Consider the following 25119-nt stretch of genomic DNA (forward strand, 5'->3'; position numbering starts at 1 on the left):
TTAAGCACTTACAAAGATCATGAGGCGTTAACTTGTAAGTAGGGAGGTTTGTAGAATCATAGAAAAAGTGAGATTTTTATTGAAAAAAGAAAATTAAATACTAATAAATGGAATTAAATGATATAGGCTTGACGATGGCTATGGCGCCATTGCCAAAGAATGATGCACTAAGATTGATCAGCTCCATGGAACTTGAGCTCTAATACAATGAAGAACTAAATTTTATTGAGAATTCTTGGGTTTTGATATAGATTCAAAATATTCATGGACATTGACAGATAAGCAATCAATCTAATATAATATACCTAATTGATTCAAATCTAAGATTTGCACTATATGTAATAAGATACACCATAACATTGATATAGTGTATCTCATGCACATTATTATAATGGATACACGTTATCTCTATTAGGTTTCAATGGACAATACCATTATAAAAATTTTAAACAAAATATAGTCCTCCAATACATTGCTAAATGATAAAGATAGATACATAAAATTTAAATCCAAAGAATACTTCTTCACAAGCAACTGACTTTCTTAGCCACTTTGCATCTACAGAATGGATCTAAAAATATTTGAACGAGCATGTGAGCCAAAGCCCATGGGGAGACAAAGGTTCACGAGCTGCTCAATACATAGAAATTAAAGAGATCATATAAATTTGATGATTATAACAATTACCATGTACTATATCATCATCAATAATGAAAATTAACACACATCATCACATGCGTGGTTTTCCACCCATGCGCACCATGTGCAGAAAGCCCAAATTTGATGGCTTTGGGCTTTCAAATTTCATAAAATTTGACAGGACCAAGAAGTCGAATTGGCATCGAATTTTTCCTTGTCAAAATTTTTTTTTTTCGACAGGCCGAAACTGTCAAATTAATGAAGGTTGGGAGAAATTCAATAGTTCTAAACCGTCAAATCTTGGAACATCAAGAATTTTGACTGTCCTAAATCGTCAAAATTCAGTTTCTAAAATTCATGGGTCTTGGTCTGTCAAATTTTTTCTGTCGAATTTTCCAGTTTTCACATAGTGGCGGCACCAGTGTGACCTCCTCTTCTACAATAATATGGTTAAAGCACGATCTTAGAGAGGGGAAGAGAGAATGACGAAATCTCAACAATGATGAGATTGAGGAAATGTGACTCCTATAACCGGATCGCCCCTTCCCTTTTGGTTCTATATCTTTGAAAATATGTTGGATATCCTCTTTCCTTTTTTTTTTTCCTTGTTTTTTTTTTTTTTTTACTCTATTAATGATCTTTCTCTTTTTCTTCAAAAAGAATTTATGGGTAAACTTTTAGATCTCCCTACTATCAGATCATCATATCCCATCCATTTGTAATTCATTCATTTGTTCAATACATTAACTTGATTACTTAGCAAAATATATATATCTTCTTTTATATCAATTGTTACTGATTTCTCAAAAGATAAGGGAGTTTACACATGAGCTTTAGGTTATATGATATGATAAAACTGCCTGGAGGAAAAACAAAAGAACCAATTATTCAAAATAACTCAGTAACAAATGGAAATAGTAACAATCACGTAAGATAAAAATAAAGAAGTTAAAGAATGGGAGGAGAGTAATTCACTATTTTTGAGAGATTCATTATATATAATCAATCTTTTCATAATGTGAGCATGAAACCCTATATCATTAATTCACAAAGAAAATAGGAATTACAAGAACACACAGAAGACAACCATAACTTGGTATAACAGAATATAAAAAATGGAAAAATCATTTTCAAGACTTGAAGAAATATTATTTGTCTCCTGAATCAAGAATAAAAATGATAAAAGAATTCAAAATCTGAATAATAAGATAAAGATCATTGAACTAATAAGAATTATCCATATAAGCTTGTTCTTGTTTGACATCTCTTCCCTAGGAATTTTTTCGCCTCTATTACATCACAATACAAGCGATAGCGAAGCCTTATCCAACATTGAAAATTGTTCTTAGGGTTGGCTTTGCTATCACCTGTACTGAGATGTCCTAGAGGCGCTTGATTGCACCTCAATGAAAATCTCTCCATCTCTCACTCCCCATAGAGAAAGATTAGAATGCAAGAAAGAAGAAATGGGATGATTAGGCTATTATAAATCAAGAATTATTGGCTAATTATGGGTTTCTTGTTTGGCTAATTTGTGTTTAGTTGATGAACCAATAGAATGATGCCACGTGTATTAAGGAAAAAAAGCAAGCATGATTGGTCGGAGAAGAGAAAATTTAAGGAGAAAATTGGTACAATCGTTGTGACTCTACAAACGTAACACTTCCTAAATAGGTGGCAGTTCCTTATTGGTGAAAAATTAACGTTTTAATTAAGATTTTGACTGGCTTTACTAAGTTAGGAAGGATTTTACCCTCAGTAGGGTCCTTGGGCTCATCTTAGCATCCAAAAATATGATCTGAAGAGTCAGGATTGCGAAGAACAAAATTCTATGAAATTCCAAAAACTGTTAATTTTTCACCGCGAAATTATACTTTTAAATTCGCGAGTTAGGTGAAAGTTTAATAACATTCTATTTTCAAAACCTTAAATCAAGCCCAAAAAAGAAGAAAAAAAGTTAATCTATTTTTTTTTTTAATTTGAGTTTTTCGGTTAAATTTAGAGAGCTGTGGTGTTGGATTGTTAATGTTGTAATTGATTCTGGCAAACTGAGGGTTAAAATAATCTTAGTAAGGAGAGTGTTTGGCTATACTTAAGGGTCGGGATTTTGTGTGAATATTCTTGCAAAGGCAATAATTTAATTTTTGCTCTCACTCTTTGTGGGTTTCAATTTGGGCTGTTCCTATCTAACTCAGTCATGACCCTAAGTTTTAAAACACTGAACCTAGGCCCAACCCAAGATACTTATGGTTAACCCAAACCCAACATGCAATTAATCCGATTGAGTGAGTAAGTAGAGTTGTATCGTGCAAGAGTATGAAGCAAAGCATCACTGTTTAATCTACTATGGAAGTCGAGTTTGTGGTATGCTTTAAGGCTACAAGTAAATTTTTATGATTGAAGAAATTTATCTCAGGACTTGAGGTTATCGACTCTATAGTTAGTTCATTGAAGATATATTGTGATAACATGCAATTGTTTTCTTCTCCAAGAATGACAAATACTCGAATGATGCGAAATACATGGAGGTCAAGTACTTGATTGTGAGAAAATAATTCTAGAAATAATTAATATCAATTAAAAATATCTTAACCACACTTATGATTGCAGATCCATTAACAAATGGGTTATGACCCACAGACTATAAGAAACATGTCATCAAGATGCGACTTTTGGAAAAACTCTAGTGTATATGGAATTTTGTAACTATTTATAATTGACATTAATATAATACTAAATAAAGTGTTTATGTCTATTTCCTATTTTCAATTGTGTTTTATATATACGATATGAGTTTTTTTATTTATGATAATAGAAAATGTCTTGACAAGACAAATTAAATGCGCAATAAGGCCTACAATAAAATGGATTAGTAATGGTGTGGTGCATGGAATGAAGTATGATAATGATAATATGCAACCACCATGACTCAAATTAATGGTTTGATTAAAATGTAGTATGAAAGTATCCAACCATTTGTATTATTAACATTTTGAGAAAATTCGTGGACACTTATAAAATTATTTTATTAAAATCCAACAAAATGAGTCATTTCTAAAAATAAAGTTTTTAAAATTAGACTATGATCACAATCAACACGATGGATTAAGTGGATAAATGTTAGACTCACTTTATGGGCGAACCAATCGACCTACATGTTTTAATGTTTTAATCAAATTAGATTCTAATTTAAAAGTTTATCAATAATAAGGAAACCCACAAATCGTTGGATTTTTTATAGAATTTTCATTAGGCTTAAAAAAGAAACATTGATGGTAAGGAATCCTACGAAAAGAGAAACTCTAGGCCCTCTACCCTTCTCTATATAAGAATGAATTGACTCCCCTATTAAGCGTATGAACAATCAATAATTAGCTATAATAAAAATTAAAGAACAAAAATTGTGGTGACTCTCTGTATGGCTTTTAGGATTGAAATCCATCAAGAATGGAAAAGTAAGGTTGATCCAAACGATAGAGTAAAGAGGAAAATGTGAGTCTAGTATTAAAAAATCAAAGAGGAATCGTTTGCTTGCGTAACAAATTACAGATTTCGATTATCAAATTATAATGTCACAAAGTACACTTTTTAAATTCTTGAATATTATGAGCATGACTATATTGAATGAATCTTGAGATATATGATAGATTCAAGATCCTAGATTTTATGTGTTTATGGAATTATGTATTGAATGTAGAAATATATAACAAGTCCAACTAACTTAGTGGTTAGTAAGATTTTACAAATGGTCATTCAGCCTACATGCATTACTAAATTGAAAATCCAACACTTATAGATTTTGTTTTGGCAAATTTACCAAACATGCACAACATATCGATTATTTACCAAAACGGATAACTATACATCTTATTTACCAAAATGACAATTTACCATTTTCAAAATTATTTTATTTTTACCAAAACTATAAAATCAGTCATTTCCTTATCTTTGTTATCAAAAATACATTTTTTGTAGGAAAGATCTTTCTAACATAAGATCAAAATGTATTTTATACATTGTTAGAAGGAGCCATCTAACATAAGATTATAATGTATTTTACACAGTATTAGAAAGATCCTTCCAACAGAAATGATATTTTCAATAGCAAAAATATGGAAATTAATATGGTTATCATTTTAGTAAAATAAAATATTTACCAAAATGGTACATTAGCATTTTGGTAAATAAGATGTATAGTGCTCTATTTTGGTAAATTTCTCAAGCCTAGCATTCAAAAAACAAAATAACTTTTTTGCCCTTAATCCTGGGCGGTTGAAAATGGAAGGCAATCAAACTCTCAAATTTAAAATTAAAATTCAATGGTGAATAATAATTGATATATGTATAGTTTTAAGTTCTTAGAATTTTATTCTCTACAACCCTGTGGCATGGAATCAAGTTTTTGGATGCCACAAGGTGATGTGGACATGAAACTTGGCTTACTTAGCATGGAAAGTGTTCATCTAAATTTTGACATCTTATGAGGCTCATGAGTGATACAAGATTATTCAAGATTACTTAATCTCGATGGATCTTCAAAAGGAAGGAAAGATTAGCTATAACAACATGACCAAAAGAATATGTGTTAAAAGGCTAAAGGCCCACATTAATTTCAAACAGGCATAAATTCCATGCTATAAATCAAAGTGATTATTATAATATTAATTAAAAATTAAAAATTAAATTTTATGACAATGACCGCGAGTAAAAGCTGTTGGGCTTGTTAACAGGAAAAATAAGAATTTTCGAGTGCCAAAATATATCTTTAGAGTTTCATTTTTTTTAATTGGTGATGTAAATTGTGCCCTAAAGGCACACATTAAGATATATTAAATACACCTCCAAAATGTAGTTTAAAATGTCCTAAAAAGGCTCCTTCCTACAATACCCTCAAATGGTTATTTCCAAGGTGTTTTAAATGCTTCTAATTAATATGTGCCATTAGGGCACACATTAAATAAATCTTTTTGTTTTTGGTAAAAAGATATACTGATTTTGGTAAAAAAGATATACATTGTGTACACCAAGGAAAGGTGTTAAGTATAGTATGATTAGTGAAATTTAGAAACAATAAAATCTTTAAAATATTTAGAAAATTTTAATACTTGAATTAGTGGTGCAACTCGGTCCTGTTCAACTTCAACATAATCAATGGTGTTAATTTTATTAATAAGACTATCAATTAACAAAATATTAGGGCCCGTGTGGATATAGGAGTCAGAAGTACTTAGAACATAAGTACTTTCATAAGTACTTTTTGAAGTACTGTCTGGAGTAGGTGGATAATTGTTGTGTGTTTGGATGCAGGTTCTGAAAAGTATTGTTAGAAGTACTTTTGATAGAGTTTTGTGTTTAGAAACTATTTTGGATTTTGTTAAAATGATCAAAATGCCCTTATAAGTATCGGTTACAATTTTTAACATTATAACTCAACAAATTATTCTTCAAAAGAAATAAAAGTTATTATTTTTATTCATAAAAACTAATATAAACACCCAACAATTATAAACAAATAGAAGATATTGTGAACAATATATATAACCACTAAAAATATGAAGAAGCTTTCACCACATCAATGGATAGTAAATTTGTGTGTAATTATTCACATCAATCTTGCATTAAGAAAATTTCAACCATGGTTGGAATGCTCATGAATAAATCATTGAGTGAGTAATTGGGAGAGCTAGAAATCCAAATTCAAATGCTACATTATAAGGCTACCACCACATCAATGGATAATAATAAAATATTATTTAATTACATTTTTGAGGGTATACTTGTAATTTTTAAAATTTATGAGGGGCATACTTGTCCCAAATACTACACCAAAAAGCTACCACCACATCAATGGATAATAATATAGTATTACTACAATTGCATTTTTTAGGATATGTTTGTAATTTTCAAAATTTATGAGGGGTATACTTGTCCCAAATATTATACCAAAAGGCTACCACCATATCAATGAATAGTAATATAATATTATTTCAATTACCTTTTTGAGAGTAGGTTTGTAATTTTCAAAATTTATGAGGGGCATACTTGTCCTAATCTCGTCATTTTGATAATGTTTTGTGGCTCCGCGCAAGAGTAGTTTAGAGAAGTAGCACCATTGGTACTCCGTGAAAAAGCACTAAAATGACAACACAATAAAGTAGTTTTTTTTCAGGAGTTATTTATCCAAACACCTTTAAAGTGCTTCTGGCTCCCCGCAAAAGTCAGAAGTACTTAGAGAAGTCAATCCACACAGGCCCTAATAGTTTCTTCAAATAATGTTTTCTCTTATTTCACTTGTGATAGAAAAGATTCTATAGTGGTTGTGATTGTCATCAAAGTTCCACAAAATTGGATGGTTGCAACTGTATCAAAGATAACAACAATGATGGTGCTTGTTATTTTTGAAATATTACAAGAGCCCCATTCACTACAAGAAAATTCTTACTTAGAAACGACAACTTAAAACGGTAATTAGCCATTTTTAATTTAATACGGTTTTAAGCCGTTTTAATTTTAAAAATTGTTTCTAAAGAGACCCTTTTACATGAAAATCTTCGAGAGGAGAGATTTTAAGTCTCATTTTCTAATAGGGAGAACAAAATCGTCGATTGGAACGAAAGCTCGACAACGATGTGTTGATTTCTGCAATTCCTCTCATTTTTCTCCTCTCACTTGAAACCCTAACTCTATTTCGACAAATTCGAAGTGTTTTCAATCGGATTTCAAACCCTACCTATTCTACTTGTAGATCGGCTGAGTCTCAACTTTCCTGCAAATCGAATCTCATATACAGTAAGTTTTCATTTTAGAATTAGAAACCTTCATTGGATCAATTTTTCTCTCTAATTCCCTCTAAATCGATATTTTTTTTGTGATTTGGCTTAGAACTTTATGGATTCTTTTACAATCTATTAAATCTATGTATTGTATCTTCTTTCATCTTCGATCTTCTCGATTTTGAGAAAATGAAAGCAAACCTTATTCTTCATCTTGATTTCAGAAATCATATACTGATTTTTATCTCTTAAACTCCTCTTCTTCATCTTGGTTTCAACATATTCAACTTAGACAGTTGTTGGAGCCAAATAGAAGTTCGAAGGAAGGCAAACCAGTAAGAAACCTAAACAAAATCCTATTTTTCTTCAATTAATTTGTGATTTTGTTCGATTTGAACCCTAGAATCTGTTATTTTTTCCAACTTAAACATAAATTTTGTTTCATTATTTATTTTGAAAGGATAAGTTAAATTTCTCCCTCTATCGTTGTTTGTGTGTGTGTTTCAATTTCGAATTAATATTTCTATCATCAGTTTCTAGGGATTTTTTTTTATCAGTAGAAAATTTATTGAAAAGATTTTAGATTAGATTTTGTAGCATAGTTATATGTTTCATGTAATTTGTCTGCAATTTTGTTGGTACCTTCATTTTAGTGGAAAATTCAGTGTTTAGGGTATCATCAGAATTATTGGAACTACTTTTGGGGAAAGGTTTGTCAAGTAATTTGCATAGTTTTACATGAAAAAGTTTATATAGAAGACTTGTGTAGATGGAGATCAGTGGTTGATATGGCTTAGTGGCTTTTACCCACGAGGATGAAGTGCACTACTATGGGATATATCCCTTATAAACAAGTGCACTTTGGTTTAATATCAAAAGTTAGTTTCGCTATAGTGTAGTTGCAGGTGTTTTTTCTCCAAATGTATTCGCAGGGGTGGGGGGGTGGATGAAGAGTGAAAGCGCCCTCGATCCGCGGGGTGCGCGGATCCGCTTTTGACCCTTGAGGTTTGGGATTCGCCACCTAGTTATTGTGGTCTAGGAATCAAACTGACTCTAACATGGATAAAAAGAACTAATCTACCATAGAAAATCTGAATTCGGGGATCATGTTACGGGGTTGGAAGGTGTTAGGCACCAACCCCGCCCGGCCAAAGCCGGTCTTTACTAACTTCCCAAATATATCACATTGCTAAAAACCTAGATAAAAACAAAAAATAAAAATTTCATACCTTTCCGATAGCAAGGATTTTGCTCCCTCAGATCTGACAAAAAGAGCTCCTTGTACTATACTCCCTTGCTTCGTTCTGTCTTCGAATTTTGACTTCGGATCTCCTAGATCAAGGTATCTCCTTGTTTCTGAATCTGAACTCTTCAAGTTTGTTGGGGATTTAGGGGTGTTTTTTGAGGGATTTTAGGGGTTTTCTAGACTAAAATTGAAGAGGGGATGTTAGGTAAGCAGTTGGGGCTCTAAAATTAGGGTTTATGGTAGGCTATGGGGGCTTCTAGACCTACTTCTCTTAGGGTTTATGATTTGATACGAAAATAGGGTGTGAGCACCTCTATTTATAGATTTTTTTAGGGGTTGATTTTGATAGAGTTAGTATTTAATTAGAGTTCTTTTAATTAGAGTTGTGTTTTAGTTAGACTTGTTTTAAGTAGAATTGTATTTTAATTAGAATTGTTTTAGGTAGAATTGTTTTTAAGTTAGAACTCTATTAGATTGAGTTATTATTTAATTAGAACTCTATTATGACTTTTGGTCTTATTTGATTGACTTTTAATGTTTTGACTTTAGTCTTAATTGATTGACTTTTAATATCTTGACTTCAGTCTTGCTTAATTGACTTTAATTTTGACTTTAGTCTCACTTGATTGACTTTAATACCTTGACTTCAGTCTTACTTGATTTACTTTTAATTTTTGGAGAACCCCCCTCTAAAATATCTTTAATTCTTTGGACCCCCAAATGGAAGGGTCCTTAAAGAAATATCTCACGAACCCTCAACAATTTTACTTGAAAACCCGATTGATCGATTTCTTTAGTTCAAAATTTTAAATTAATTTCATTAATATTTCATTTTAATTATTTAATGTTTTATTTATTAATTTCGAATTTTTTAATTATGAAAATTGTGAAATTACCGTTTTGCCCCCAGAGAGGACTTTTCACGTTTTAAGTCGGTTTTTAATGTTCTAAGATGTTTTAGAATCGATTTTTTGTAAGGAATTCAATGGAAATATTAGTTTGTGTCATTTATGAAATTTTTTGTGTAAAATGATCATGAACTTTATGAGAGGCATTTTCGTAATTTTGTCAAATTCTGTTAAAATTGGTGAAATGATTTATTTGATTCTGATTTGTTATTTTATGTGTTCGAGAGAGTTTTCTTAAGCGTAACGTAGGCTCTAGGGTTGTTTTGAGGTTAGGGGTATTTTGGTAATTTGGTCAATTTTTAGTGATTTTTATCGTGAAACGTCTTTTTGGTCTACAAGATGATGATTTCTATGTTTTTGGGGTCGTATTTTCCTAACGTAACGTGGTTTCTAAGGTTTTGTCAATTCGAGATACCTCATCCAGATTTCTGAAACATATTTGGTAACAAAATAAAGTAATGGAATACACATCCATCATTGGGAATCATTGCGATCGGGTTGACGAGTTGATTAATCAGGCGAGTGTAAAAATGGGGTGTCTACAGATGCCCCTCTTTGGCAGAGGGTTGAAGCAAACTAGATAGCAAATCTATTTTGGTAGATAGTGCGATATCTGAATGCCAAAGCTAGTGACAGTTCATTTTGCAACCTGATTTAGCAATTCGTCGAGTGTTCGGATCCTTGAGGGTAAAGCTCTCCCCGAATTAAAAGGTTGTCAGTTCCTTGAGCGCAAACTCTCACTGACAGTGTCAGATCCTTGAATTTTAAAGAATTCTCCCTGACTAAAAAGTGCAAATGTGCAAGTGTGTGCACTGTGTGAAACTGAGTAAAATCTGAGTATAATTTTAGCATAATTTGAGTATAAACTGAGCATAATTGAGTAAAACTGAGCATATCTAAGCATAAACTGAGCATAATTGAGTAAAACTGAGCATATTTGAGCATAAACTGAGCATAATTCTGAGAAAACCCTCGGCGGTAACTGAGAAAAATCCAAGATAATCCTTGGCAATATCTGAGCAAAATTCAAGATAACCCTTGGCAGAAACTGAGCAAAATCCAAGATAACTCTTGGCAGCAACTGAGCAAAATCCAAGATAACCCTTGGCAGCATCTCAGCAAAATCCAAGATAACCCTTGGCAGAAACTGAGCAAAATCCAAGATAACCCTTAGCGGCATCTGAGCAAAATCCAAGATAACCCTTGGCGGAAACTGAGCAAAATCCAAGATAACCCTTGGCGGCAACTGAGCAAAATCCAAGATAACCCTTGGCGGAAAATGAGCAAAATCCAAGATAACCCTTGGTGGCAACTGAGCAAAATCCAAGTTAACCCTTGACGGTAACTGAGCAAAATCCAAGATAACCCTTGGCGGAAACTCAGCAAAATCCAAGATAACCCTTGGCGGCAACTGAGCAAAATCCAAGATAACCCTTGGCGGAAACTGAGCAAAATCCAAGTTAACCCTTGGCGGCATCTGCGCAAAATTCAAGATAACCCTTGGCAGAAACTGAGCAAAATCCAAGATAACTCTTGGCGGCAACTGAGCAAAATCCAAGAAAACCCTTGGCGGAAACTGAGCAAAATCCAAGATAATCCTTGGCGGCAACTTAACAAAATCCAAGATAACCCTTGGCGGAAACTGAGCAAAATCCAAGATAACCCTTGGCGACAACTGAGAAAAATCCAAGTTAACCCTTGGCGGTAACTAAGCAAAATCTAAGATGACCCTTGGCGGAAACTGAGCAAAATCAAAGATGACCCTTGGCGGAAACTGAGCAAAATCCAAGATAACCCTTGACGGCAACTGAGCAAAATCCAAGATAACCCTTGGCGAAAACTGAGCAAAATCCAAGTTAACCCTTGGCGGCATCTGCGCAAAATTCAAGATAACCCTTGGCAGAAACTGAGCAAAATCCAAGATAACTCTTGGCGGCAACTGAGCAAAATCCAAGATAACCCTTGGCGGAAACTGAGCAAAATCCAAGTTAACCCTTGGCGGAAATTGAGCAAAACTGGTAGAGGAATGAATGAATTTTGGGAAAGAATGAACGAATTTGAAGAAAACTGATTAGAACGAACCGGAGAACGAATAAATCTGGAAGATAATGAATCTGGAAAAGAAATGATCAATTCCAAGAATGATCGGATCTGAAAAGAATCTGGAAAACGAAAGAGTGCCAGAGATCTAAAATGCTTTTATTTAAACCTCAAGGATTTATCAAAAAGTTTTATGAATTTAAAACCTGAGTTTTTATTTCTTTTGAACCTCAAAATTTTTTCGAAAAAATTGTTATCAAGAGGGTAACCTTAAGTTTGGGGTTCCTATTATTTTTTTAGGATTAACATTGCTCGAAAACAAAATGCCCCTAGTTTGACAATGTACGTGGCATTGAAGATAATTTAACACATCATGCAAAAATTAAAAAAATGCCCCTAGTATAAGGGGGAAAAGTTACAAGAAAGAAAATGCCCCTTGTATGAAGGTTTGAAATATTTGATTATCACATGCGCAATAAAGATTCAACTTTTAATCTTGATTAATTTTATTAAAGATTTTGAGTCAGACTCAAGAGAACAAAATATTTTCTTTTGGGACTCATCATAGAATTCATCATTTTCTCCATTGGTTTACTCGGGAAAGTAAACATTTTTAGATCGATCGTAGACAAGATACTTGTGACTTCTGAGTCTATGCCTGGTTTAAACTAAGTATTGAACTTGGTTATTCGGACTACTGATGTTTCAGTTCGGACCGCTCTCAGCTTGGGATTTTCTTTTGTTTTTCTTTGTTGCTCTAACTTTTACCTAGATCGCCTTTACAGGTTTTCGATCCAGTGAGCTTTTTTTTTTTTTTCTTGGCTCTGATTGTTGCCAAAGTTGTCCTTTCAGATTTTCAACTTTGCGAGCTTGCCTTAATTTTTGCCTAAGTCACCCTTTTCGGATTTTCAACTTAGCAGGATTTATCATTTTTTATCTTTCTCTTCTCCTCTGAATTTTTGGAGTTGCTGTTTGATCATGCTTTGCTATCTTCCTTGACTTTTCACACGGTACTTAGGAGGATTTTTATAGGTAAGTTTAGGACTGGGTATAAAAAGAAAAGGATTTTGAGGCTAAAAAACCCAAATGCCCCTTGTGTGGCATTTCCTTTTAAATTCTTTTTTTTTTCTTCCCCATTTTGGATGATATTTCTTTTGAATTTTTTCTTGATTTTTTTTTATTGTATGGGAAATATATTTTTTTATTTTGATGTGGTCGAGCCTGAAGTAACTTCTCAGGTTGCCTACGTACCCCAGAATTTTGGGATCAGACCAAAACGTAGTTCGAATTTTTCCCTCCCCTAGGTTAGGTGAACGGGCTGAGAAATAAAAAGGCATAATTTTTTTTTATTTTGAAAAGGCTGCAAAAGGCTTGAGAAAGGATATATTGAATTGGGTAATAGGAGAATTGATTCGGCTAATGATGGTTTCCTTAAATGTAATACCGCTTGATCTGGTCAAGGTTGGTTGGTTCTAGTAGTTCACTTCCATTATGATCTTGAAGTCTGATGACTTTTCCAGACAGTATTTCCTTAATGAATGAATTTCTCCAATTGGATTTAGAATTTCTCCAATTGGATTTAGACTTTCTCCTATAGTCGAGGAGGAGTGTTCAATTTTTTTGAAGTCTGATAGTTAAATCTTTGACTTGTAAATGATGAGCTTTGTCCTTCTTGTCAAATGCACAGGTGACTCTTCTTAGATAAGCTTGCACGTGGTACAGGGCTTTAACCCGTTTTCTTCGATTAAGTTTAATTCTTCATACTGCTGACGAACCCAATATGTTTCTAACAAATGATTTTCCAACAAGACCCTGAGAGACGGAATTTCCATTTCAACTGGCAAGACTGCTTCCATGCCATACACTAAGGAGTAGGGAGTAGCTCCAGTAGAGGATCGAATTAGAGTTCGATATGTCCACAGCGTGAATGATAATTTTTCTGACCAATCTCGATGTGATGGACTCATTTATCTGATGATAGTTTTGAAACTCTTACTAACTGCTTCAACCGTTCCATTGATTTGATGACGGTAGGGGAATGATTTGTAATTCCGGATCTTCAACTTTGAACACAGAGTAATGATTTATGCTTTGAAGTACGACCCGTTATTAAAGATCAGTTTAAAAAGTATCCCCATATCGATTGATAATATGTGATTTGCAACTCAAGATGCAGTGAGGATAGCACTGATACATTTTATAATATCTTCTTTGATTCCATTGATATAGACGAGTATCTATTCCATTTTGAACAACACCCAAGCTTGTACCTAACATACCCTTATATGATCACACGAACAAGTCTTTAGAAATTTCTGAGTAAATTCATTATCCCCTTGTGTTCCTTTGGGGATAGGATGATTTCTATTTGAATCTCTTTAGGAATCATTTTCCTTTCCGAGGTCAATGACCTGTGCTTTCTCGATTAAAAGTTGAGCCCGACTCTTATTTTCTTGTTCAGGAGAAAAATATATCATTGAAGCTAGATTATTAGTTAATTCATTAATGCGCTCGAGGTATTCAAAAAATTTATTTATTCAAATGGGGCGACAGACGTCATTCTAGACTTGGCAAACTCGACTCATAGAAATAAAAGGGGTAGACCCAACCTAAAGAAGACATGACCTTACTGAAGAAAATGACTCAAGTTAACCCAAATGACTCATGGAAACTCAAGACAAGTAATCACACGAGTCTGATTAAGACTGAGGACTGAGATATTGCTTATAACCGGTAGGATTGAAGCACTATGATCTTCAAATAATAACTGGACGATGTTGAGAAATTTTGAAGTCATTTCTGACTGTTAACTTGATATTGACGTTTACTCTAACTGACCGGATTTACAACCCTAGCTAGACGATGGACGATTGAGCTTAGATACAATGATAACTCTTAAACCTTTTTGAAGGTGAATTTAACCAATTTCAGTGTCACCCCCTTGATAACATTTTAAATGAACCTTGAGATTTTATTGAATTTTGTGCACCAATCCATTAAACAATTCATCCATTCAATGATTATTCAAAAGGAAAATAATTTTATTGCACTCTTGAAAATAATGTTTTTATTGAATAACAATTTTCACAATTCTGATTATTTTTTGCAATTTCTTTTTAAAAAAACATATTTTGATAATTTTACAAGGTCCATGCAAAAAATAGATTTTTGGTAAAAAACATATTTCAAAAATTTTCCATGCAAAAATAGATATTTTGTAAATCATGTTTCCTTCATTTTCTTTTCTTTTGGAAAACATTTTTCCTCTGAAAAATAGTTTTTTATTTGGAAAGCATTTTCTCTTGAAAAATCTTATTCTTATGGAAAACGTTTTTTCTTAGAAAATATTTTTTCTAGAGAATAACACTTTTTTCTGGAAAACACTTCTTTTGAAAAATATTTTTTCTGGAAAATACTTTCCCTTTGTAAACTATTTTTCTTCTTTGAAAATTTAATTTCTATTTCGATTTAAATGGCCCGGTCCATCAGGATTGTTGGATCGAGTTGGGCTTGGTCATTTGCAAGAGATGGATTTTTTATTGGGTCGGTGCACCCATTTTAATTTTCAAAAACAACACTTTTGATCCTTGAGGACAATCATACACTCTGATCTCATCCTTCACATCATTCGCATACATTCATCAATCACATGCATTCATTTAATAAACAACCCGAGAACACCCACGATAAGTTCAAGTCGTGACCTACGGGGAAGGTTTCTAGACTCTAAGCTTACTACGTGCAATGCATTTTTATTTGGCCACCCTTGCCCAAGCACACCTATATACCTTTCGATACGTGGTGACTTGGTTTGATATACCGTATAGGTGATAATCTAAAATCTCAATTCACTTCTCTAAAGCCAAAAACAGCCAGTTTGATCTCCAGTTAAGAGGTGGCTCACAATGCTGAGCAAGGACCCACTTAAATACCTTTCGTCTAGAATAGACGTAGTCTATCCCCCTCGTACAATAGGGTACAGCGGGGCAAGATCTTGCTTAGGCACCGATTTTTACCAAGAAGTGCAATCGATATACTTAGATTATCTTTTATACCTATGGTTACGAGTCAAGAGTTGTAGCTTTCATAAATGGTTTGACATCCCACGAGGGGACCGACCACGTACTAGTACTACGTTGGCAATCGAGACATGTGACTGTATGGCTTACAATAGGTCAAAGGCTCAGGTCACTCCAGCCTAGGTGCATCAATATATCTCTTAGAATCACCTGATCAAACGATATTGATACCCCAGTTTGATATACCTTAAGGTACGTGACTAGAGTTGTGATTTTCATGAATGACGTTGCATCTCCAAAGAGACCGGGCCACGCACTAGTGCCACGTTGGTTAAATGGGACGTGTAAGTGAGTAAAGCGGTAAACGTGCATGTGGTGTGTGCAAAACAGGGTGGGGTGTGCCTGGGGCCTTTTCTTTCAGATAAATAGGCCCATGGGCCAAATCGCAATACCAAAATATGGATATTAGAAAAATATGATCATATATCACAAATATCCAAAAGCATCAGAATCAAGATCAAGGCATGCACATCAAATATATATATCAATTAAGATCATGACATATCAGATGAACAATTAGTCGGGATAGCACAAGAATAATCAATCATCGATCAACCATTGCGGTAGGCACAAGAAAAATCTCTTTTTTTATTTATTTTTAGAGACATACTTGGCAAACTTTTTTGTTGAATTTTTAATACAAAATTCCCTTACTTTATGAAGTTTGCTGCACAACAAATTTGTGAGTGAGAACACTAGCTACCTCAACTAACTAAGATAGATTTGAAACATTACTAAGGGTTATTGAGTTCACGTGGACCATCACGTGGACCATCACATTGACACATCAATATCACAACCTTCTACGTTTCCCGTAAAAGGTTTAGGATTGTAAAATTAAAATTCGACAATAAATTCCTCTTTTTAAAAGCTTAAACTTGAGATTTTGAAAGTGAACGGCTATCGCAATTCGAAGTTTAAAAAATTTTGTAAGTTTTTTTTGTTTTTGTTTTTGTTTTTATTTTTTTTTTTATCTTTAGAAAAACTCTTAAAATTTCTTCCTCCACAAACTCGTGATATCAAATCGAAAAATTTTCACTTTTTCGAGTGCCACGTGATTCCTCAATACCACTTAGTAAGAAAGAAATCTTACTAAACTAGTAAGGCTAGCCTTACTAACAATCTTGTTAATTAACTCATCAAGGAGTGGGACCCATATTTTTACAAATGATTTGGCCACCTAAAATACCCTAATTAAATAACAGATGTTGAGAAGGGGGGTATTATTCAATCTTTTACTTTTTACCAGATGTAGGCCCCACTAGTAACAAAAATAATGGAGTTAAGCTTTACTCCAAATAATCGGGTCCCACTCAAAATTTTTTTTTTTTTAAGTAACAACTTCAAAAAGTATGGGAGCTTTTTAGTGTTAAAAAGAAAACATAAAACTTAATTCTGCCAAGCTCATTTTTTTTTTTTTTTAATTTTTTAGATAACAAAAAAAAAAACAAAATTGCCAGTGGATCATAAAAATCCAAATGGCCCACCCAGGAGAAGGTCTTAACAGTTTGACGGTCAAACTTGTTTGAGTATATGATACTGTATGAAAACCCCTGACTAATTCTTTTATGAGCATGATGAGATAAAAACATTGACCTTGACCGAGTAAGACTCAATTTTGGCCCAGCTCAGAGCAATCATAACCAGTGGACGGATGTATCGTATAAAATCCAATCCCTAAATCCCCACACATTGGATTTCTAAGGTTCAATTAGAAAGAAAAAATTAAATCAGGAGTTGAGCTTCTTACCAGGAAATCGAGGAAGTTGAACAAACGAGTTGACCCAGATTACACCTTCCAAACCTTACCGGTTCTGATCATCATCTGTTACTATCTTCACCCTACTTTCTTTATCTTCAACTTGCATTCTGTTTGGATCATCGATTTTCGAAGTTGGGTACTTGTAATTCCACTCATGACAGCGGATTCAACTGATGAACGGGTGGGAGCTGAGGCCTCAATCTTCACCACACATCTTCATTGCTTAATACGTCCCACACCCCATCTGATGCAAGCACAATGAATTGATCCCTCTCTGTGAGTACACTATGAGAAAACTCTGGCATAGATATCACTCCATAATCCCTCAAACAGAAATCTCCAAACACCCTAGCCATTGTTAACCCAGATGCATCATCAAACGGTAACCAAATCTTATACACTTCGGTTTCATCTTGGAGCGCAAAGACCATTCTTTTACTGCTTTTAATCCATTCAGATTCCCTCGGCAAGTCAGGTTTCAGATCAACTATTAATTTGACTGCAATCATGGGGTCACTGTCGTCTTTAGATCCCACCATCGCCTGAGAATCTCCAATGTTTCCCATTCTTTTAGATCTTTAGGATCGATGTTTCGAGTAACCTCTGTAACTGCGTTAGAGCATGGTTGCATGAATTCACTAAGTTCTTTTTTTTTAATTAATTCGGTGTTGAAGTCATGGCGATCCGAGGTGTCGATGATAAGATGAAGCTGTTTATGCTTTATTATTTCTCGAATAGATTCCATATAGATCTCCTATCCGATATCTTGATCCAAGAACTCCCTGAATGTTCTTCTGTTAGCTGCCATGGTTCTTCACTAATATCCATTCTTCCTCCCTCTCTCTCTCTCTCTCATCAGAAATCAAATTTTTTATTTTTTTGGTGATGAAAAGTCACTGATCAACCAAATAAACCATACCTTATAGTTGAAAACTTCACTTAGAACTTAAAAGATGAGAAGGACAAAACTCTCTTACTGTTAGTTCCTTGATAAAACCTACCGTGATTATTCTCTATCGGTTGGCCTTGGCAACACGCTCAATCTGTTGGAAGATCCCTTGGCAGTATTGATCAACTCATCAGCCAAGCACTCAGCTGTGGTCTTAATATTCCTGAACGAACTCTCACGAGCACCTGTTGTAAGAAGATAAATGGCCTGATTGACACGCCTCAAAGGAGAAATATCAACAGCTTGACGCCTAACAACACCCGCTGAACCAATTCGTGTGGCATCTTCTCTTGGCCCACTGGTGATCACAGCATCCACTATGATTTGAATTGGGTTAGCATCTGTGAGGAGATGAATGATCTCCATGGCATGCTTGATGATACGGACTGCCATCAGCTTCTTTCCGTTGTTGCGTCCGTGCATCATCAGGGAATTGGTCAACCTCTCAACAATGGGGCATTGGGCCTTCCTGAATCTCTTGGCCGAGTACCTACCAGCCGTATGTGGGACATATGTAGCGTGCTTGGATGTGCTGACACCAATGGAATCTGCCAAAGAAATGTCACCAACCTCGACGTCTTCGAAGGACCATCTGTTGAAGAGTTTTAACTTCTGGTTGAGCGACGATCGCCATGGTTGTAATCTTGCTCAGAGACGATTATGAGAACTCCTAAAAAACCATAAACTTGCCTCTCTCGCTCTCTCTCTATCACTCTCTCTATTCTCCTATTTTTAACGTGTGTGGCTGCTGCTGTTTCAGCCCATGTAAGAAGGAGATAGAAGGAACAAAACATGACTTTTGTTATCAGCACACCAGCTTGGCAGTGCAGTTTTTTCTTTTTTTTTTTTTAAATAAAACTTTTACTCTAGACACACCACTTAAGGGGTTGCTGTTGCCAACAGCACGCCCAAAATCTATTTTTTCTTTCTTTCTGTCGATGGATACATACGCTGCCAAAGGGCAGACCGATGCACACTCAATAAAAAAAAATAGAATTTTCTTCTTTTATGCGCGTTGTTAATGGACAAATCGGCAAACTCTTAAAAATAAAAAAATTTAACGAGAGATCCACATACGAAAATAAATAATAAAAACCCATGTTACAAAAATCGTCATCCTATCTCAATAAAGTCATCCTTTTGAAATCTCGAATTATTTCAAGTCATTCCAAATGATCGTTGATTAAATCATAAACAAATAATGACAAGCAAAAATTGAATATTCACAACTCAAACACACAATCCATAATTGAACAAAAAGAATGATAGAGATAACTACCAAATAAATAAATAAACTAACAAATAAACAAAAATCTAGATCGTTTTAGCAATGCTCCCATACTTGGGGATTTTTCAAGTCTGATCCTCAAAAGTCCCCAGTGGATTCGCCATTGAAAGCGCCCTCGATCTGCGGGGTGCGCGGATCCGCTTTTGACCCTTGAGGTTTGGGAGTCGCCACCTAGTTATTGTGGTCTAGGAACCAAACTGACTCTAACATGGATAAAAAGAACTAATCTACCATAGAAAATCTGAATTCGGGGATCATGTTACGGGGTTGGAAGGTGTTAGGCACCAATCCCGCCCGGCCAAAGCCGGTCTCTACTAACTTCCCAAATATATCACATTGCTAAAAATCTAGATAAAAACAAAAAATAAAAATTTCATACATTTCTGATAGCAAGGATTTTGCTCCCTCAAATCTGACAAAAAGAGCTCCTTGTACTGTACTCCCTTGCTTCGTTCTGTCTCCGGATTTGACTTCGGATCTCCTAGATCAAGGTATCTCCTTGTTTCTGAATCTGAACTCTTCAAGTTTGTTGCGGATTTAGGGGTGTTTTTAGAGGGATTTTAGGGGTTTTCTAGACAAAAATTGAATGGGGAATGTTAGGTAAGGAGTTGGAGCTCCAAAACTAGGGTTTATGGGAGGCTATAGGGGCTTCTAGACCTACTTCTCTTAGGGTTTATGATTTGATACGAAAATAAGGTGTGAACACCTCTATTTATAGATTTTTTTAGGGGTTGATTTTGATAAAGTTAGTATTTAATTAGAGTTCTTTTAATTAGAGTTGTGTTTTAGTTAGACTTGTTTTAGGTAGAATTGTATTTTAATTAGAATTGTTTTAGGTAGAATTGTTTTTAAGTTAGAACTCTATTAGATTGAGTTATTATTTAATTAGAACTCTATTATGACTTTTGGTCTTATTTGATTGACTTTTAATGTTTTGACTTTAGTCTTAATTGATTGACTTTTAATATCTTGACTTCAGTTTTGCTTAATTGATTTTAATTTTGACTTTAGTCTCACTTGATTGACTTTAATACCTTGGCTTCAGTCTTGCTTGATTTACTTTTAATTTTTGGAGAACCCCCCTCTAAAATATCTTTAATTCTTTGGACCCCCAAATGGAGGGGTCCTTAAAGAAATATCTCACGAACCCTCAACAATTTTACTTGAAAATCCGATTGATCGATTTCTTCAGTTCAAAATTTTAAATTAATTTTATTAATGTTTCATTTTAATTATTTAATATTTTATTTATTAATTTTGAATTTTTTAATTATGAAAATTGTGAAATTACCGTTTTGCCCCCAGAGAGGACTTTCACGTTTTAAGTCGGTTTTTAATGTTCTAAGATGTTTTAGAATCGATTTTTCGTAAGGAAATTCAATGGAAATATTAGTTTGTGTCATTTATGAAATTTTTTGTGTGAAATGATCATGAACTTTATGAGGGGCATTTTCATAATTTTGTCAAATTCTGTTAAAATTGATGAAATGATTTATTTGATTCTGATTTGTTATTTTATGTGTTCGAGAGAGTTTTCCTAAGCGTAACGTAGGCTCTAGGGTTGTTTTGAGTTTAGGGGTATTTTGGTAATTTGGTCAATTTTTAGTGATTTTTATCGTGAAACTTCTTTTTGGTCTACAAGATGATTTCTATGTTTCTGGGGTCGTATTTTCCTAACGTAACGTGGTTTCTAAGGTTTTGTCAATTCGAAATACCTCATCCAGATTTCTGAAACATATTTGGTAACAAAATAAAGTAATGGAATACACATCCATCATTGGGAATCATTGCGATCGGGTTGACGAGTTGATTAATCAGGCGAGTGCAAAAATGGGGTGTCTACAAGGAGTCAAAGAGGGTACACGAAATTCCATCTTCTATAACAATTCAAAGTTATTACTTTCACAATTCACTTGTTTCTTTTCCTACTTCATCCAAAGATAGATGTTTCAGTGTATTCTTTAAGAACAAATACATTCGATACTTGGGTAGGATAGTATTGCTAATTCTCATATAGACAAAAGGATCACTTGAGTCTTAATTTATCATTCAATGCGCTCAGTTAACTTGTTTAGATCACTTGACAACCCTCCTATTTTATTATATGTATGACTTCCAATTCGATGTTGGTCAAGTGCATGGTGAAATCATGGGCAATTGAACCAAGGTCTATGGTATTATAACAGGTTAGATGCATTTCTCCTTTGTCACTATGCCTCATGAGTTCCTTATGGGCATGTGTGTTCTACAAGCTTATTTGCAGATTTGGAATGTACAGTGTGGTTCCTACACCTCCTCTATGGGATTATAAGAGGTTAGCTGCATTTCTTCTTGGTCACTATGCCTCATGAGTTCCTCAAGTGTGTGTATGTTCTGCCAGCTTATTTGCATATTTGCTATGTATAGTGTGGTTTCTGCACCACTATTCTGTGGGTAAATAATTGATTAGCTAACACCATTGGTGCTTAATATCCCTTCATTGGCTCAACAATTTGTGTTCCTTTGCAGGTTTTATTGACAACAAATGTTGATGGGTTGAGGTTTGTAAAGGTAACCCTGCAAGTTTCTTATGCTACTGAGTGTCTGCATGCTATAAATTTGTACATTTTTAGGCCTTATTTCAAATGCAAATGAGTGTCAATTTGTGACCCAATCATGTAGCTGCTTGGATTTGATATGAACCAATCATTTTCTGATCCATTAATGGGTGTATTAAAATGTAGATTAATGATGTTATAAATTTTATTTAGATATATGATGTATATCTATATTTCATACATATTGTTTATTGAATCTGATTTGATCTAAGACGAATCCAGTACAAGTGTTACTAGATTGGATTTAGATCCACTTGTTGGTATAAGGGATCTAATCCAATTCCAAACGAACTCTCATAGCCTAGACATTATCGCTTTGGGTCACATCCGGTTCTATCGAAGAGTTTGCTTGATTCTCTTAATTCATATCATGAGCTTCCTATAATGTATGCTATCACCATGTGTAGATTAAAAACAAAAATTACATGGGCTATTAAAAAGAAAGATTTGATATCTTAAAAAAAAAAAAAAAAAACTTTTGGCATTAAGAGCTTTATCCCCTTTTTAGTATGGAGACTTTCTCAATTTATTTTGCTTTTGATCCTTGTTCATGAACATTTCATATATTTTTCTTAGACTCAGAATGATTTTGCATTCAATGTTTCCAAAGTGAAAGAACAACTAATGCAAGGTTAATGCTTACAAAGGTAGAGTTATGTAACTGCCCCATGTTTATTAATCTAACATTTTTATAGCCAATTTGTTTTCTTTTGAATGGAAAATTATTATATGTAATGATGACTTAAAATTATTGTTTCTATATTTAATTGATAGTATAAATCTTACACTGTAGTCTTTAGATAATTTTATTAAACTAAAAGTTTGTGTCAAAGCTTTCTTTCTACCATATTTTATTATCTTGGATCTTTCCATTCTCTTTAGGTATGGAAGGAATTATTGCTTAAGGAGCACTCATAATGGCTAAAGAGTAAAATTGAAAATAAAATCTTGGATAGTCTTTATCCTACTAATGAGTAAAAAATTATAGGGTGTTCTAAAATTTAGAAAGTTTGCAAGGAACATTTACAGAGGTGTCAATGAAGATGCTGATTCATTGGGCAAGGGAGGTATATTTAACCAATTCTTGTTAGGTTTGGTTGGGTTAGATGGTTTGGCTGGATAGGCACCACTACTCTTGCTGCCATAATCTTCTGTTTTGCCACTACTACTAATAGCGACCACTTCCTCTATAATCTTCGCTACTGCCCCAAAGTCCTCTTAGTGTTCTTTACTATGCTCCACCAGTGCATAATCAATAATATGCTAATGCTGCTGTGTTGAAAGTTGAAATGTGATAAAATATTACATTGTGATCTTGTATTACTAATCATTTGGTCTCTTTTATTGATCAAGTCTAAACTATGTCGTTGAATAACAATATCTTTGGAAGCTTTATTCTTTTTATTTCCTTTTGTCCCTACAAACTAATTTTATCACTTGGTTTTCTTAATTTGTTTCACAGTATGTACTCTATATGGAGGATTCTATTCTTGGTATTGTGGTAGACGGTAAAACAGAAGTAAGTATCGTTTTACAAACTTTACAACAATTGGAGTTCAATATGTTTTTTTCTTTTTAAATCGTGTTAGTGGGTTTAACTTGGAGGGAATGTTGTGCTTTGCTCCTACAAATTAGTTGGTCATATTCTTGTAATAGGTAAATGAGGCAAAGTGTAGCCTGTTTATAATTTTTTAGGAGACATTAGCTTGAAGATGGTATTATTTTGGTTGGTATATAATATTCCATCCTGTTAGATACAACTATACCTATTTGTAGCTTCCCTCTACTTATACTTGTTTGTGGTCTTCCCTGTTATATTTTATTTTGTGGAAATGCAAGTGAAACTCAATTATTATATGATATGACAACACATGAATTGCATAATAGCATAATCTTTACACTTTTAATCGTTATCTTGTTCTTTGCCTTATCAGTTATTGTGAAGAGTAATAGCATTAATTCGTTTCATGTTCATGTCAGAGCTAATAATAATAATAAGAAGAAGAAGAAGAAGAAGAAGGAGAAGGAGAAGAGCAAGTGTTAATGGCATTTCAGCCGCTCTTAAACCTCTAGATCTAAATGAGGATACGTAAGACAAGTCTTAACTAATGCTCGAACCGAAACAACTCTTCTTCTCTCTTCTCTAATCCTCAACATTTGATGATTCCATGTTTCAATTTCATTTCTAATTAATTTCAATGTTTTCTTTTTTTTAAATTCTTCTGTGGCGGCAATTTTTACATATCTTTGATACCTCTGTTGGCATAACAGGTGAATAAAATTTACTTTTCGATTCAGAAATTAGAAACAAAAACAATACTTTTATAACCAAATTTTATGAAAGTTTAAAAATGAATTATTAATTATTTATAAACATTTGCTTTATCCCCTATCTCTTGTCGTTTTGAAAATTTTTCACAGGGAAGACTCTTATGGACTACTATTGAACTCTCAAAATAGAGCTTTACGAGTGCTTGAAACTTGTAATGTATATATGGTAATGTAGGGAAGAAGTGATGGGTAGGTTTCTTGTTTTAGGGGGGAGGGGGGGTGATTCTATTTTATAATTTTGATGGTGAAGTATTTGATAATTTTGTAAATTATGATTAATTGTAACACTTTTTGTGTATAAATAAATGTGATAGAGAACATCAATGTTCTCTTTTTGTGTCTATTTTAACCACGGTTAATGGTGGCATAGAAAAAAAAATTATAATTAATTTTTTTTTAAAGTTTAGATATTGCTTTATGATCACTTTTGACATCGGTTTGTAACTGATGTCTAAAAGTCTCAGACCTAGAACATCAGTCTTATAGACATCGGATTTTAAATCGATG

At 33.7% G+C, this 25119-nt stretch overlaps 2 long non-coding RNA genes and 1 pseudogene across 2 annotated transcripts; 2 read left to right on the plus strand and 1 right to left on the minus strand.

Annotated features, from left to right (window-relative positions):
* Positions 1-7142: 7142 nt before the first annotated feature.
* On the plus strand, positions 7143-24164 carry LOC147409823 (uncharacterized). Its single transcript, XR_015175409.1, has 3 exons — positions 7143-7428; positions 22193-22234; positions 23744-24164. It is a non-coding gene; the product is annotated as an uncharacterized LOC147409823 (long non-coding RNA).
* LOC147409824 (small ribosomal subunit protein uS7 pseudogene) lies at positions 18454-19030 on the minus strand (annotated as a pseudogene).
* A 55-nt stretch (positions 24165-24219) lies between the features above and the next one.
* LOC147409825 (uncharacterized) lies at positions 24220-24936 on the plus strand. Its single transcript, XR_015183175.1, has 2 exons — positions 24220-24552; positions 24703-24936. It is a non-coding gene; the product is annotated as an uncharacterized LOC147409825 (long non-coding RNA).
* The last annotated feature ends 183 nt before the right edge of the window (positions 24937-25119 follow it).

Source organism: Akebia trifoliata, chromosome 2, assembly GCF_017979445.1.
Source record: "Akebia trifoliata isolate Shusen 1 chromosome 2, ASM1797944v1, whole genome shotgun sequence".
NCBI lineage: Eukaryota > Viridiplantae > Streptophyta > Magnoliopsida > Ranunculales > Lardizabalaceae > Akebia > Akebia trifoliata.